This window comes from Cibotium barometz, chromosome 33 (genome assembly GCF_041138505.1).
Source record: "Cibotium barometz isolate CiBa-2024 chromosome 33, ASM4113850v1, whole genome shotgun sequence".
In the NCBI taxonomy this organism is placed as follows: Eukaryota; Viridiplantae; Streptophyta; class Polypodiopsida; order Cyatheales; family Cibotiaceae; genus Cibotium; species Cibotium barometz.
In genome coordinates, this window is record NC_141078.1 from 47,762,787 (window position 1) to 47,778,632 (window position 15,846).

At 44.8% G+C, this 15,846-nt stretch overlaps 1 pseudogene across 1 annotated transcript; it reads left to right on the forward strand.

The window, feature by feature from the left end:
- The first annotated feature begins 579 nt into the window (after positions 1-579).
- Positions 580-15,298, forward strand: LOC147619665 (putative pentatricopeptide repeat-containing protein At3g13770, mitochondrial pseudogene; annotated as a pseudogene). Its single transcript, XR_015261882.1, has 3 exons — positions 580-873; positions 12,209-12,337; positions 12,421-15,298. The product of XR_015261882.1 is annotated as a putative pentatricopeptide repeat-containing protein At3g13770, mitochondrial pseudogene (transcript).
- Positions 15,299-15,846: the final 548 nt, after the last annotated feature.

A 15,846-nucleotide genomic window follows, 5' to 3' on the forward strand; every position in this document is an offset into this window, starting at 1 on the left:
ATTTTTTCCCGAACAACTTGAAATGGCATGTAGCAGGGATCTGCAAGGAAAGATTTGAAGGAAGGCTTGGCAAAGTTTGGACCTAAGACACAAAGATGGTATCTGAAGGAGAAGCAACCTGTGCACACTTTTATGGCCCTGATAGAGAATCCTGTTGGAAATAGGCCCGACGTGAAGATTTAGACCAAGAAAGAGTTTATGGAGGAGCAGACTCCTAAGGGGTGCACCACGGAGTCTTTGCTGGTGGCAAGCTTGTATCACATTTCATCGGAACATTCATCTTTTGTGTAGAGGTAGGATCAAATTTGTGGTTTACTTCATAGTGAAGAGTTGTACTAGATCTTTTGATGAGACATGATGGGATAGGAGTGGCAAGTAGAGGGTTGTATATGTATCTGGGCAGTTTATAAATATAAATATAATTATATTTACTGTTGTATAAGTAGACTGTTGTATATGTCTCTGGGCAGTTCATATGTTCAAAAAAGAAGAAGAAGTAATGCTTACACAAATGTCTACATTTCACTTCCTAGCGCCTTGGTAGGCTTTTCCTCATTAAATCTTCATCTCTCTAAATCTACTCGAGCTCTGGCTAGCTAAGCCCGTCACAGTCAGAATTCCTTTGAAGATAAAAAGAGAGGGAAAAGGGCAGACTTCTGAAGAAAAGATGGAGGATTATTGATGTGATAACAGGTGATGAGGAGTTGTGCAGGAATTTTTCGATGCTGGATGAAGAAGGCGCCTGCAATACAGTAGCCCGCCCACCAGCTCAAACACGGCTTCAATAAGCCAACAATGAACTTTTCTCAAGCCCAAAGCAGCTTAGTCCTAGTTCCTGCTTCTCACTGCCCTCATGGCTCCAAATTACATCAGGTGCATGCCCCTTCATCATCAAAACTGATTCAAAAATCATCCCTCTTTTTTATTTGTGGGTTTTGTTTTTGGGGGTTATCCTCTGGTAGGCATAATCCTCTTCAGTTATCAGAAAAGGAAAGTATTTTCATGCTTTTTGGTTGAAATAAATATTGAAAAAGGAAAGAATTTTCATGCCTTTATAGAGTGAAAATAAGAATGCGCTATTTGAAATGTCAGGTTTTTAAAATGGTAATCTAGTTTTTCTGTTACTTTCTAATGCGTTACTTGAGATGATGGAGATGCTGCACGTCCTTAGGTGTCATACTACATCATCCTATGTGTTAATGACTCGTTTTTCTCTTTCTCCTCACCACATTTAGGAGGCTCGCACATCATCCGTGGAACACACAAATGGACCGGCAACATCACTAATCCACAGTTTTCAAACACTTGCACATCACCAGACAATCTAAGACCTTTAACAAGCCCACAAAGTGTGCGAAACCCATGAATAACTGGTTTGATTCATTCACTAAAAATCTTCTCTAGTGCCAAAGCAGTGGGAACTTCCATTTCAACCCGGTTGTTTGAAAAGATGCAGGGGGGAAGAGAGCTTGAGCTCTTGCAAGCACACACACACACACTCACAAAACCCTAATAGAGAACACACAAGGTGAGAGGCTGAAAATCTTCTTCTTCTCTGCTCAACACTAAACACTCAACACACCATATACAAGATAAGAGTACACATAATATGAAAGGTACTCAACCAATACATACACGGGTTCTCTATAGTGTGAACCCGACTAAATGAGCTGGCGCTATAACTATGCCAGTCTCTAGAATGGCTGTCACACAGCATGTCATCCCACTGGCCGCATATCACCCAAGATCTCATCAACCATGCCAGTGATGTAAGTGTGGGGCATATCCCCCAGGCGGGTCATCAGTGTCCACCGCCTCACTAGACGAGCTCGATATCTCAACACTCCCCCTCGAGCTCAACTCCATCTCATGTACACCAAGCGAAGCCCTGAATCTGCAGAGCTTCTCTGTACCCAATGCTTTGGTGAAGATGTCAGCTACCTGATCCTCTGTGCTGACATAAACAAGGTCAAGGTCTCCTGCCAAGACCTTCTCTCTGACGAAGTGGTAGTGGACCTCTATGTGCTTCGTACGAGCATGAAAGACTGGGTTCCTGGCCAACTGTATACTGCTAATGTTGTCACAGAAAATGACAACTTGTCTATCCACTAATAGACCCAAATCTGCAAGTAGCTTTCTCAACCAAGCTACCTCACATACTGCCATAGCAGCTCCTCTGTACTCGGCCTCTGTACTGGATAGAGCAACCGTAGGTTGCTTCTTGCTGCTCCAAGTCACAGCAGCACTCCCCAAAGAAAACATGAATCCACTGGTAGATCTTCTATCTGAGATACTACCAGCCCAATCAGCATCTGTGTACCCATGTACACATATCTCTGTCCAAGTCTCATAGAATAGTCCACAATGCAAAGTAGACTTCACATACCTCAGTATGCGTCTCACTGCATCCAAATGCGGTTTCCGTGGAACCTGCATAAACTGACTCACCAACCCAACAGCATAGCTCAAATCTGGTCTGGTGATCGTCATGTAGATCAAACTTCCTACTATGCTCCTGTACATAGTAGGATCCTCCAAGATCTCTCCTGAATCTGCACTCAACTTGCCATTCTGATCCAATGGCACAGAAATAGGCTTACATCCTGTCATACCATACTTGGACAACATGTCCAAGCCATACTGTCTCTGCAGTAATCCAATACCATGTGGTGACCTAATCACCTCAATGCCCAAGAAATATCTGAGCTCCCCCAGATCCTTCATCTCGAACTTCTGTCTAAGCAAGATCTTTACATCAAAAATCTCTGCATCATGGTCCCCCGTAATGATCAAGTCATCTACATAGATGACAACAAGCACAACCCCTCTATCACCATGTCTCACATACAATGAGAAATCTGCATTGGCTACATGAAAGCCAATAGTGACAAGATATTCAGAAATCTTGTCAGACCATGCTCTTGGTGCTTGCTTTAAGCCATACAAGGCTTTCTTCAACCTGCAAACATACTCAAGGTGACCCACATCCTCATAACCAGGTGGCTGCAACATATACACCTCTTCTTGCAAATCCCCATGCAAGAATGCATTCTTTACATCCATCTGATGTAAAGACCATTGCTTTTGACGCAGCCACTGCTATCACAACTCTCACCGTTGCCATCTTGGCAACTGGGCTGAAAGTTTCCTCATAATCAATCCCATATGTTTGCGCATATCCTTTGGCTACCAATCTAGCCTTGTACCTGTTTATGCTTCCATCACTGTTATGTTTAACTTTGTACACCCACTTGCATCCAATGGCTTTCTTGCCTTCAGGCAATTGCACTAAATCCCAAGTTTCATTTCCATATAGTGCATCCATCTCCTCATCCATAGCTTTCTCCCAACACACATTTCCAACAGCCTCATCAATGCATGTGGGCTCAACAACCTGCACAACCTTTGCCATATATGCATAGTGATGTGTCACATAACCATCATAAGTAAACCTCTGCACAGGGTTCTTCACTCTACCAGATCTTCGCAGCTTTTCATTCATGGCTTCTATAGCCTTCTTTACACCAGGTGTTCTCATAGCTGGGATCCCAAGCTCCTCATCAAGGCTCATATCTGAGCCACTAGACTCTCCATCAACATGAGAATGCCCTGCAGAAATGTCAGGCATACCAAGGGGCTCAACCACTTTCTCTTTTCCTTTACGTGATGTAGTAATCACATTTGCAGGGCTGGTATTATGACGCAGCCTGCCACTTCATGGTCTATCAATAGACCCACTAGATGAGGACTCTCCTGGTCCACTCAAAGACTGTGATTGCTGACCTGCATTCTGTGCAACCACACTTCCACTCACATCAGCCCCAACAGCTTCTTTTTCAGCAGCATACCAGCTGCTCATCTCATCAAAGACAACATCCCTGCTTACCCTCAACTCACGTGTAGTAGGGTTATAACACCTGTATCCCTTTTGCTCAAGGGAGTATCTAATAAACACACATTTTTCAGCTTTTGGATCCAGCTTAGTTCTCAGCTCATCTGGCACATGCACATATGCAATGCATCCAAAGACTTTCAGATGAGATAAATCTGGTTTTCTGCCAGTAAACCTCTCCTCTGGAGTTACATCATGTATGGCTGCAGTTGGAGTCCTGTTCATGATGTATACTGCTGTAGAAACAGCCTCAGCCCAATAGCAATGCGGCATATTCTTCTCTTCCATCAATGCTCGCGCAATCTCAGCAATGTGCTTGTTTTTCCGCTCAGCAACTCTATTTTGCTGCGGAGTGTATCTGCATGTATACTGTCTCCGAATACCATTCTTCTTCAAATATTCAGAGAACTCATTGGAGAAGTACTCTCCCCCTCCATCTGACCTTAGGCACTTTACATATTTCCCTGTTTGCTTTTCAACCAAAACTCTGAAATTCTGAAAGTGAGTGAACACCTCACTCTTCTCCTTCATGAAATATACCCACACTTTCCTTGTGTGGTCATCAATGAAAGTCACATAATACCTGCAGCCTCCCATAGATATGGTCTTCGTAGGACCCCATACATCTTAATGCACAACATCTAGTGCATTTCTGCTCACATATCTATTACGTGGAAACACATGCTTTGTTTGCTTCCCAAATTGGCATGCTTCACAGATTTTATGCATACCTTCCACTTTAAATTTTGGCAGCCCTATCACAATTCCTTTTGTCTGCATAGACTTCAATCTCTGCACATTCACATGTCCAATTCTTTTATGCCATATGTCTGTGTCTGCAACAATTCCTTAACCATTTGCAAACATCGCAGCACTCATCTCAGGCATGTCTACATCCAACGTAAACATTCTGCCCACTCTGTTGCCTTTTGCAACCAACCTGCACTTGTCTTTAAAATCTTCAACATAACATCCATCAGGGTTAAACCAAACCTGCAAACCCTGCTCAATCATCTGGCCAACTAAAACCAGATTCTTTGTAATGTTCAGTACATGAAGTACATCTGCAAGGTACTTCACTTTGCCATCCTGCATAGACAATGGCACATCTCCAACGTGGGCAATTGGATGAGCAGTGTCATCCTTCCACAAAACCTGGTCTTTCCGGGTTTTTCATCTCCTTGAACCACTCCCCATGACTCGTCATGTGGTTCGAAGCGCCTGAATCCACATACCATACATTATCTTTTTGTGCTGCATCAACATTTTCAGACATGGCATTCACAACATGCTGCATAACAAACAACCTTTCATTATCCTCATTATTTCTGCTTGAGGATGCATAGTTCACTTTCCCATTTTGCATGTCAGCCTGCTTCTTATAACATTCTGACTGCACATGTCCAGGCTTACCACAATAATAGCATTCACGTGCATCATTATATTGCCTTTGCCAATTTCCACGGCCTCTTTGACTCCCCCTGCCTCTGAATTTGCCTCTTCCACCTGCATGTTGTTGTTGTTGTTGATTCTGGGACTGTTGTTGTTGCTGCTACTGTTGGCCATAATTCTGATTACCTGTTCGGCCACCTCCTTAACCGCGTCCACGGCCTCCTCTACCTCGTCCTCTTCTTGAACTCGTGTAGAAGGCCTGTTGCTCTGAACTGTTTTTGCTTTGTGAAGACTGTTGGTCTTCACCCAAGTTCTTCTCTTCGATAATCAGCATAGACACCAAATCTGTAAAGTTGGGAATGTTTTCCCAAGTCTGAATAGACGTCTTAAACGCCTTGTATTGTGGCCCGAGACCACGTAGACAGACTTCCACCTTGTCATCATCATCTACTGACACACCAATAGATGCAAGGGATTCCACAATACCCTTTATCTTCAGCGCATAGTCATTCACAGACATGCTCTTTTTCTCCACAGTATGAAGTTCATTCTTCAACTGTATCTTGCGTGCCTTGGTATTTGTTTCATAAAGCTTTACCAAGGTGTCCCACGCCTCCTTGGGGGACTTGGCATCCTGAATGTGCCCAATCATGGTGTCCTGTATACTAATGGATAGCCAATACATAACCTTCCTAGCTCCTTGGTTCCAGTCTTTAAACTCTTTCACATCTGCAGCAGTCGGATTTATATCCGGTATCTCCGGTGCCTCTTCATGCTCACCTTCTATGTAGTCCCAATAGCCTTTTCCCATCAGGAAATTCGTTAACCTGAACCTCCAAGCATGGAAGTTATTCTTATCCAGCTTCTCAGCCACAATCTGTGTTATGCCATCATTAGACATCTTGCCAAACACACAATTTTACCAGAAACTGCACTCTGGTTTTTTTGCACAAACTGCTGTATTTTCTGCACAACGGTACTGTAGTACTCTCAAATGTCACAACCAGTGACTTCAATGCACATACATACACCCAATGGCAACTGTAGACCTCTTTGCAGCACCCACAGTGTCTGCACAGTCAATCTGTCTTCCTGCAATTCTTAAAACAGAGTTCTGCAGAGAATCGATGACTTACCCGCAGTGCTCGAAATCGCCTGTTTTCTGAAAAACGGAGGTCCAGACACGCCCGAAACGCGTTTTCGGCCCGAAAATTTCAGTCCGACAGGACTATATAGTTGCCCTATAGCTTTCCTCCCACGAAGAAAGCTCCTCAATCAGAGATCATTGCCGGTGCCTCCCGTAGAGCTCCCGACAAGGGTGTAGTCACCAACACAAATAGGGAAGAGTAGTTGAAGCTCTTACCCTCGTACCGCTTCCTGTGGTTCTCTTGCTTGCAGCTCAGCCCTTAATACGAACCAGGCTCTGATACCATGAAAAGATGCAGGGGGGAAGAGAGCTTGAGCTCTTGCAAGCACACACACACTCACAAAACCCTAATAGAGAACACACAAGGTGAGAGGCTGAAAATCTTCTTCTTCTCTGCTCAACACTAAACACTCAACACACCATATACAAGATAAGAGTACACATAATATGAAAGGTACTCAACCAATACATACACGGGTTCTCTATAGTGTGAACCCGACTAAATGAGCTGGCGCTATAACTATGCCAGTCTCTAGAATGGCTGTCACACAGCCTGTCATCCCACTGGCCGCATATCACCCAAGATCTCACCAACCATGCCAGTGGTGTAAGTGTGGGGCCTATCCCCCAGGCGGGTCATCAGTGTCCACCGCCTCACTAGACGAGCTCGATATCTCAACATTGTTGCTCCAGGGATGTGGTACACATCTTACAAGCGAAAACATGGGGTCTCCAGGGTGAAACATTGAATTCGGGGGTCATTGGGCTGGAAATATGTTTGTGGCATTTCAACCGTTTCCTCTTAACAGTTTTAACCTTTTCCTAGACAGCTGGCATTACCCTTTTGCACCTCCATTTCAGGTCAGACTCACATTTTTCGATCTCTCCTTACCCATATCTTTTCTTCTCTCTTCTTTCCTTTGCTTCTCAACTCCCTTCCTCCACTCTCCCCTTCCCTTTCAAATCCATTTCTTCTCAGAGCACCCTGAGGATAAGGACGCCACAGAGCACAAGTCACCACTGGTAGGTCCTTCCTAAAGATGAGAGTGTCACATGGACTCATAATATACAATGGCATGACCCGGCCGCCATGGTACTTTCTACTATAGTAGAACCAGGTTTACGGCTCAGCATGCACGACGGTGAATCTTTTGAAGCCAGCATTTACAGCCAGGTAGTGGGATGTCTCATTTACTCGTGTAACACGAGGCGTGACATAGCTTTTGGGGAGTCTTTGTTGAGCAAATTCATGCACAGCCCAAGCACAAAAGCATTGGCAAGCTGTGAAATGCATTTTCCGTTATTTACAGGGTACCTTGGATCTTGGTTTGTTCTATCCCAGGGGGCAACTTGCAGCTTTATGCATATAGTGATTCAGACTAGGTTGGTGATTATGATAGCAGTCAATCCACCAATGGGAATTGTTTTTTTCTTGGCAGTTCATGCATATCTTGGTTGAGTAAACAACAACCCACTGTTGCTACATCTACCTGTGAGGTTGAGTACAGGCTATCGTAGATTGTGTATGGTTGACGAGATTATTGGTTGATCATTCGTGAGTATTAGCAAACACCCACTACTATTGTCACTAATAGGGAGAGTGCTATGGCCTTGGCATGAAAGCCCATATTTCATGCATGTACAAAGCACAGTGAAATCCATTATCGTTATGTTAGAGAGAGATTACATGTAGGAGAGATCAATTTATCTTACTTCCCTACACAAGACCCTACACAAGATAATGCTGCAGATCTATTTACAAATGCTTTGCCTAGAGAGAAGTTTGAAGCTTTCCGAAAAGCTTTAGGCTTGCTCTCATATAGAGAGGGTGAACTAGTCATATCATCAATAATTCAAAGAGGGTGAACTAGTCATATCATCAAAGAGCAATGTAAAAAGAGTGTTCAAGATTTTCCGTTCAAAGAGAACCACCTTGTATTTTGTTGTCGCAAATCTGGCTGAGTTGAGCAGAGCTGAAGAAGATCGATGAGTTTGGTATTAAGGCTTATAAACCTTATAAACCTTAAGCCTTTTAATTAAGGCTTTGGATTAGCCACACGGCAGAGGCCAGGCAAATAACTGCAGAGGATTGTTTGACTATGGTGACGTCGAGCACACATAGGCTACCAGTTTGAGGCGGGTACGCTGCTGTTGACTCGTGGTGACGTCAGGCACACATAGGCTGCTAGTTTGAGGTGGCTATGCTACTGGCGTTGCTCGCTTGTGGTGACGGCGGACCCATGGCAGTGAGTGAAGCAGGCACAGTCAGCAGCATAGTGAGTGAAGTACGGACGGCAGCGGAAACGGCAAATGGCAAACTGCAGACTGAACGAACGGCAACGGCGGACAGCAGCTCAATCTACTCTTAATTGAACAGGAATGCACAGGTGCGCAGGTGGCTCTGGTACCAAAATAGAATTAAGGAAGATAATAAAAAGTTTGATAAAAACATAGTAACACTGCAGAGTATTGAAATAGGGACATTGATTTCATTGATTTAATGCCTCTTTAAGAGTTTTGAACTATATCAAGAGGGGATGGTACATGTGTGCATGTGATGGAGCATATCCAACAACCTTGCCTAGCTTTTAAAACACAAAGGTCACTCATATATGACTAGCTTCCACCAATGATATTCATTGTTACATGCATTGCGAAAGCAGATAGAAAGTCGTGCTTGGAGCTACGTGCACTGCCATCAATCTACGTTCTACCGGCGCCTCCTCGTCCTCGCTTCTCTGTTGCAGCAGCACCCCCCCTCCCTCTCCCCCCCTCTAGTCACCTGTCTCTTCTGTACCTCCCCCCCCTCGCTATCCGCCTGCAGCCCCTTCCCCCCTCGTGCCGCCAGTGCCCGCTCCCCTAACCCACTTGCACCTGTTAGCAGTCATCTCTTATCTGTGCAATGAGGGCCTTTGTTGTGGGTGTGCCCGCCCAAGAGCTTTTCCCAATTTTCGCCATTTTTTTCATGTTTCTCACTATTTTTCTAGTCGTGGGGGCTGTCTTGCACACTGGTCGATTGCACCTATCCTAGCCGACTGCATTTATGCTGGCTGACTGGTCATTTACTCAGTCATGGGCATATCTGTTGCTGTCAATTGCTTTTAGGCTGGCCGACCAGCACTTGAGGGTGGTATAAATACCACCCTTAGTCCCCCACTTCATTTTGTATCGGATTCTTGTGTATATAGCAGAGTTTATACAGCTTCTCTCTCTCTACACTTCTGCGTTTTGTTTTCCACAACACTTGTCTCATTTTCCACTGTGCATTCCGACATGGTATCAGAGCCCCAGGTGGCTTGAAGCTTGGAGACAGTGGGAGCTTGAGGGTTTGCTGATTTTTGGTGCTGATTGGAGATTTCTTGTGCTATTTGGGACTTGGAGATCGGGTAGAAGGCAGCCATCATTGTTGGACAGCCACCTTGCATAGTGTTTGCAGCCTCTTCTTCATTTTTTCGCCACGCACCCTCCCTTCACAAGACCTTGTGAACCCTTGAGATGGTAGATTTGCTTGAGATGGCTGAGAAGCACGTGAAGATCCCCACTCTCCCCACATTCCCGGTGGATCAACAGTTGGAGGGGACCAACTATGGCATCTGGAAGGTATGATGGAATCTGTCTTGGAGTCTTATGACTTGGCTGATTTCATTGTGGTTGGTGTTCCAGGGCCAGAGTTGGAGAACGGGGAGCTTTTACCCTCTACTAGGAAAGAACAGGAGGCTTAGGCACAGTTATGGGATCGTGTCAATGCCCATGTGTGTTCTTTCATCATCCTTAATTGCACACCACAGGTGATTAATCATATCAGACATATGACGCTGGCCATAGGGATTTGGTAGCATTTGGCTTCTCTGTAGCTATTTGTTTGTGGGTGATTAGCTGATGATGATTTAGTACCCATGTTATGAAAGAGAGCCCTCCAAAATAGGCTCGTAGTCTATCCCCCACAATAGACTTTGGCATACCATGATGGTAGAACACTTGTGCAAAAAATACTTTCACCATATGCTCGGGATTCGATGGTCTTCTTGACAGGCAAGAAATGTGCTTGCCTGCTAAACTTGTCCACAATCGTCCAAATAGTATCATTACACTACTAGGTCTTCGGCAAATCCATTATGAAATCCATAACAATGGTCACTCCTGGGCACAAAAAACAAGCAGTAGCAGAGTCGTAGATATTTCTATCGTGCAAACATCAAAGGATTGGTCACGGGCACAAACAAGCACTATGGACAAATCGGCATGACTAGCCCTTGGAATTGCTTGATCAGCTCATAATAGGCTGTTGAGCAGCATGGACAGATTAGGGGCAGCACACGGAGGTCAAACAACAGCAAAACCAGCCACCTGTTGATGTCGCGGTGCCCGCACAAGCCGCCTAGATGAAGTAGCTGGAAAACCGACGCGAAGGGGTGTAGCAGGGCGCCCTTTTGATGAGGATCACAGCCATGTGCTCGGTTTTGCAAATGGATGAGCGTAGCCTCCTCTAGGAACAAAAACAACGGAGAGCTTGTGTGCAGGAAGGTGACGATTTGCTTGTAGGAGAGGGGGAAATGAGTCATGCATGAGTTTTTAGTTGTCTATACCAACCATTTGCCACATGGGTGGGCACCCCTCAAAGTGGCTGGCTTGAAGCGTTGAAAAAGGAGGAAGGGGGCAGCTCTTTTGGGGATACGCACAAGTACACAAGCCGGCAAAGCAGCCAACCCGGAGAGAAGTGCACTGTGCATCCTTCCCCCTTATTTGTTCTTTGATCCTCTCTCCGTACACGGAAACAAGTTTGTATCTAGCCTTTGTGGCTGTTTTTTGTTAACTAATAGAAGGATCTTGTTTCCGGAAAAAAAAAAAAGTACACAGGCCAGCAGCAGCTAGTTCTCTCCCTCTCTGCTGATCGACACAAACAGGCAGACTACTGCTGCAAGTTTTCTCTCTTTGTCGGCTTTGAACAGGCCGACAACAGTACAGCCTCTGCCTTTGCTGGTCACCCTCAGGCTGGTCGACAACAGTACTGGAATTCTCTCTCTGGTTGCACCAGCGCTGGCTGTACAGTAGCAGCGCTGCTTTCTCTCTTCCGACCGCTTGTAAACTGGTCATACAGCTGTGAGTCTTCTCTGCAGGCTGGTTTCTGAACTGGTCGTACAGCTGTGCTTCTCTCTCTCAATACTGGTCGTACAATAGCAAGCTGTCCTCCGGGTACCCTCGCACAGAACAGACTGTGAACAGAGGACTGTTTTGGGGCAGATTCGGGGACTGTTTGAACTGTTTTGTGGTATTGAACTGGCTTGGCTTTTGTGAGGAGAGCTTGGTCAGAGTCTCCTGTGAACTTTGTGGAAAGCTACCCAAGATCTGAGGAAAATCCAGAATGCACCCTCACCTTGGATTTCTTGTAAAAGCTTCTATGTAATAAAGAAGTTCCTATGGGGGCCGGTCATTCTGGCTCAGTGTGCTGTCCATAAATTTTGTGGCTTTCTGTTGTTATACTCTGTTTGTACTTGAAGTGTTTCTCTTTTAGTCCAGGTATTTGTGCCTGCTGGTTACATAAACCATAGTCTAAAAACCCCTTATACGATTGCTATTTGGTTATTTATCAACAAACATAACCTAGCTCTGCCACATGGATGTGTACACGTCTTTTTCATCAGCATTATGCTAATATATGTTCTGTTCGTAACGTAACAACAATTTCCTAATCTCGGAGCATTATGCTAATATATGTTTCGTTGCTTGCTTAACGGAACAACATTTTCCTAATCTTGCACTTTGACTCTGCTTGACAGTAAGCGTACGTTTTTGGACAAGGAATCTAGAGCGGCAAGTGTGCTTCAAGTTCATCCGCAAGCTTTGACGTCAGAGAGTAGTCGGTCTTCTGCCACAGAAGACAATGCTTTGGAAGATGTTAATGACAGGTGCTGTTTCCTGCCCTTCTAAAATCAAGTTTTTGTTGTATGGAGTACAAATGGTATAATGCTCTCTTTACATAAATATGCAGGTTGATAGGGGGTAATGATATCTCTATGCTTGTGAGGAAAATCCCTAGTGAACCAAATCTAGAAGTGGCAGTGCGGAACATTGACTTAATAATGAAACGTAACATTCGGATTTCCATCAACACCTTTTCTGCTCTCTTGCAGCGGTGCAGTCGAAGTAGAGATTTGGTATCAGGCAAGAAAGTGCATGAACAACTCTTGGAGAATGGATACAAGGCTAATGTCTTACTAGCAAACACACTCATAGACATGTATGGGAAGTGTGGGAGTGTGGTGGATGCACAGGAAGTGTTTGATGAGATGTCCAAGCACAATATATACTCGTGGACTGCACTCATTTCAGCATATGCCAATAAAGGTATGTTGGACGTGGCAATAAACCTTTTTACAGAAATGCAGAAGGCAGGCAATAAGCCTGACAAGGTTGTGTTTGTGGTAATCCTGCAAGCATGTGCCAGCAGGGGGGATCTAGATCGGGGCAAACAGCTTCATCGCCAAATCATTAGAAGCGGCCTTGGCTCGGATCTTATGGTAGGAAATACTTTAATTGATATGTATGCAAAATGTGGGAGCTTGGAGCTAGCACATGAAGTGTTCCACCAACTGCCTGAACAAAATGTAGTCTCATGGACTGCTTGGATTGCAGGGTATGCTCGTCAAGGGCTTGAAAGGGAGAGTTTCATGCTTTTTGAGCAGATGCAAGAACAGGATATAGAACCAAACGAAGCTACCTTTGTCAGTATCCTCCAATCATGTATCAATACTATGGATGTGGACCGAGGCGAGCACATCCACTCTCATATCATAAGCAGTGGTTATGAGTCTGATTTGGTTGTTAGCAGCTCCTTGGTTGATATGTATGTAAAATGTGAGAATTTACTACGTGCTTGTGTCATGTTCAACAAAATGTATGAACGTAACATCATCTCATGGAATGCTATGATTGTTTGACATGTACAGCAAGGGCTTGACAAGGAGGCTCTTTCACTTTATGAACAATTGCAAGAGGAAGGTCTTGAACCAGCAGATGAGATAACCTTGGCCAATGTTATCAAGGCATGCAGCAGCCTATTAGCCCTGGAAGAAGGCAGGGAGGTCCATAATGAGGTCATAAAAGGTGGTTATGAGTCGGATATATACGTTGGGAACTCGTTGATTAACCTTTACACAAGCTGCAATTGTACACAGGATGCAAGGCAAGTGTTTGATGCCATGTTGGAACAAGATGTGGTGTCCTGGATTGTGATGATTATGGGCTATGCCCAGCAAGGGTTGGCCAAGGAGGCTATCACACTTTTTGATAAATTGAGACAGGAAGGTATGATGCTAGACATAGTCGCCTTTGTTAGCCTTCTGAAAGCTTGTGCTATTGTGGGAGCCCTGGACTGGGGAAGACGATTACATGCTACTCTCCTTGAATGTGGGTTTGGTTTGGATGTTTTTGTGGAGAGCGTGCTAGTTGACATGTATGCAAAGTGTGGTAGCATAGTTGATGCTCGCTTGGTACTGTACAGAATGCCTGAAAGAGATGTCGTTTCATATACGACAACGATTGCAGGGTTGGCTCAGCAAGGGCTAGGCAAGGAGGCTTTGTCATTATTTGAGATTATGCTATTGGAGGGGTTGGAGCCTGATAGGCTCACTTTTGTTAGCATTTTACAAGCATGTGCAAGTTTGGCAGCTTTGGAAAAGGGTAAACAGGTGCATACCCAGATTGTCGATAGTGGGTTCGAGATGGATGTGTTTGTTGCCAACACCCTTGTAGACATGTATGCCAAATGTGGCAGTATGGATCTTGCAAGACGACTGTTCAGCAGAATGCCTGAGCGAAATGTTGTCTCATGGAATGCTTTGATCACAGGGTATTCTCAGCAAGGGTTTGGCAAAGAGGCTCTTGCTTTGTTTAAGAAAATGTTAGAAGAAGGCTTGACACCAACCACGGTGACACTTGTCAGTGTCCTTTCTGGCTGCAGCCATGCGGGCCTAGTTGATGAAGGTCAGTATTATTTTGACTCCATGCAAGACTACGGTATTACACCGTCTATGGACCATTATGCTTGTATGGTGGACCTGCTTTGTCGTGCAGGGCATGTGGTAGAGGCAGAAGGCTTCATCAAAGAAATGCCTATTGAACCAAGTGAAGTGGTATGGATGACATTGGCTTGTGCATACAAACTCTATGGCAAGGTGGAGCTAGCAAAGCATGCTTTAGAGAAGGTTCTTAAGTTGAACCCACAAAATTTGTCTGCATATGTGCTGCTTTCAAACATCTTTGCCGCTGCTGGCATGTGGGATGATAAAAACAAGGTGCAACAAATGATGGACAACCGGGGCGTCTTGAATATACCGGAGCACAGTTGCATTGAGGTCAACAATCATCTATACACTTTTACTGGAGATGATACATCTCATCCACAAACAAAGGAGATACATGCAGAGTTGAGGAGACTTGATGAGGAAATGAAGAAAGCAGGGCATGCCCAAGGCACCAGCCTTGCACTGCAGGATGTGGAAGCGGCGGCAAAAGGATTGTCTTTGTGTTGCCACAGTGAGAAGCTTGCCATTGCTCTAGGGCTGATCAGCACAACAGAAAATGAATCTATTCGTGTCATTAAGAACCTTAGCGTATGTGCTGAGTGCCATACAAGTACCAAATTTATCTCCAAATTCACTGGTCGAGAGATACTTGTGAGAGATGCAAATTGTTTTCACCTTTTCAAGAATGGGAATTGCTCGTGGAGATTATTGGTGACCTTAGGACAACCATGAATACAATTCGAGAGAGAGAGAGAGAGAGAGATGTTTGCATCTATTTACAGAGTTGGGCCTTGGTTGATGTCGAAAGCCAACCCATGGATGGGATGAGAGTGGGCACTGGGTGTCATGTGCATGATCAATGCCATGTACTTCCTCAGGGCTAATCCAGAAGGGGGCAGCCAGTAAAAGACTATGAACCAGATAAGAACCAGAATTTAGGAGCCTCAAGTACAGAAACTGGTGTGGACTTGGAGCAAGGCTTGGAGTGCATGAAGGAGGTACTGTCGGCTGGTTCTAGGAGCTTTCGGCTGTACCAGAGAGCAAGGGGGCTGAAGCGCATCAAGAAGACCAAGGCGGCTACTAGCGCAGGATATTCAGTGAATATTTGTCCAGTCAGCTGCCAGCTGTCCATGAAGTCCAAAGGGACTATAAATAGCAAGAGTGCTCCTCTTTCAATTCATTCAACCCTCTAGGGGTTTGGGTCACTAGGAGTCCCATAGAGGACAGAATTTTGGGTGTTTACACCTTTTTATGAAGGCAGCCTAGGGCTGTAGCAAAGTACCCTTTTTGTACCATATGAAATATACTAAATTCCCAGCACATCTCTCTCTCTCTACTCTCTCTCTATATCTGCATTTTTGCATCAGATGGTTTTCCAAGAGTGTTTGGGG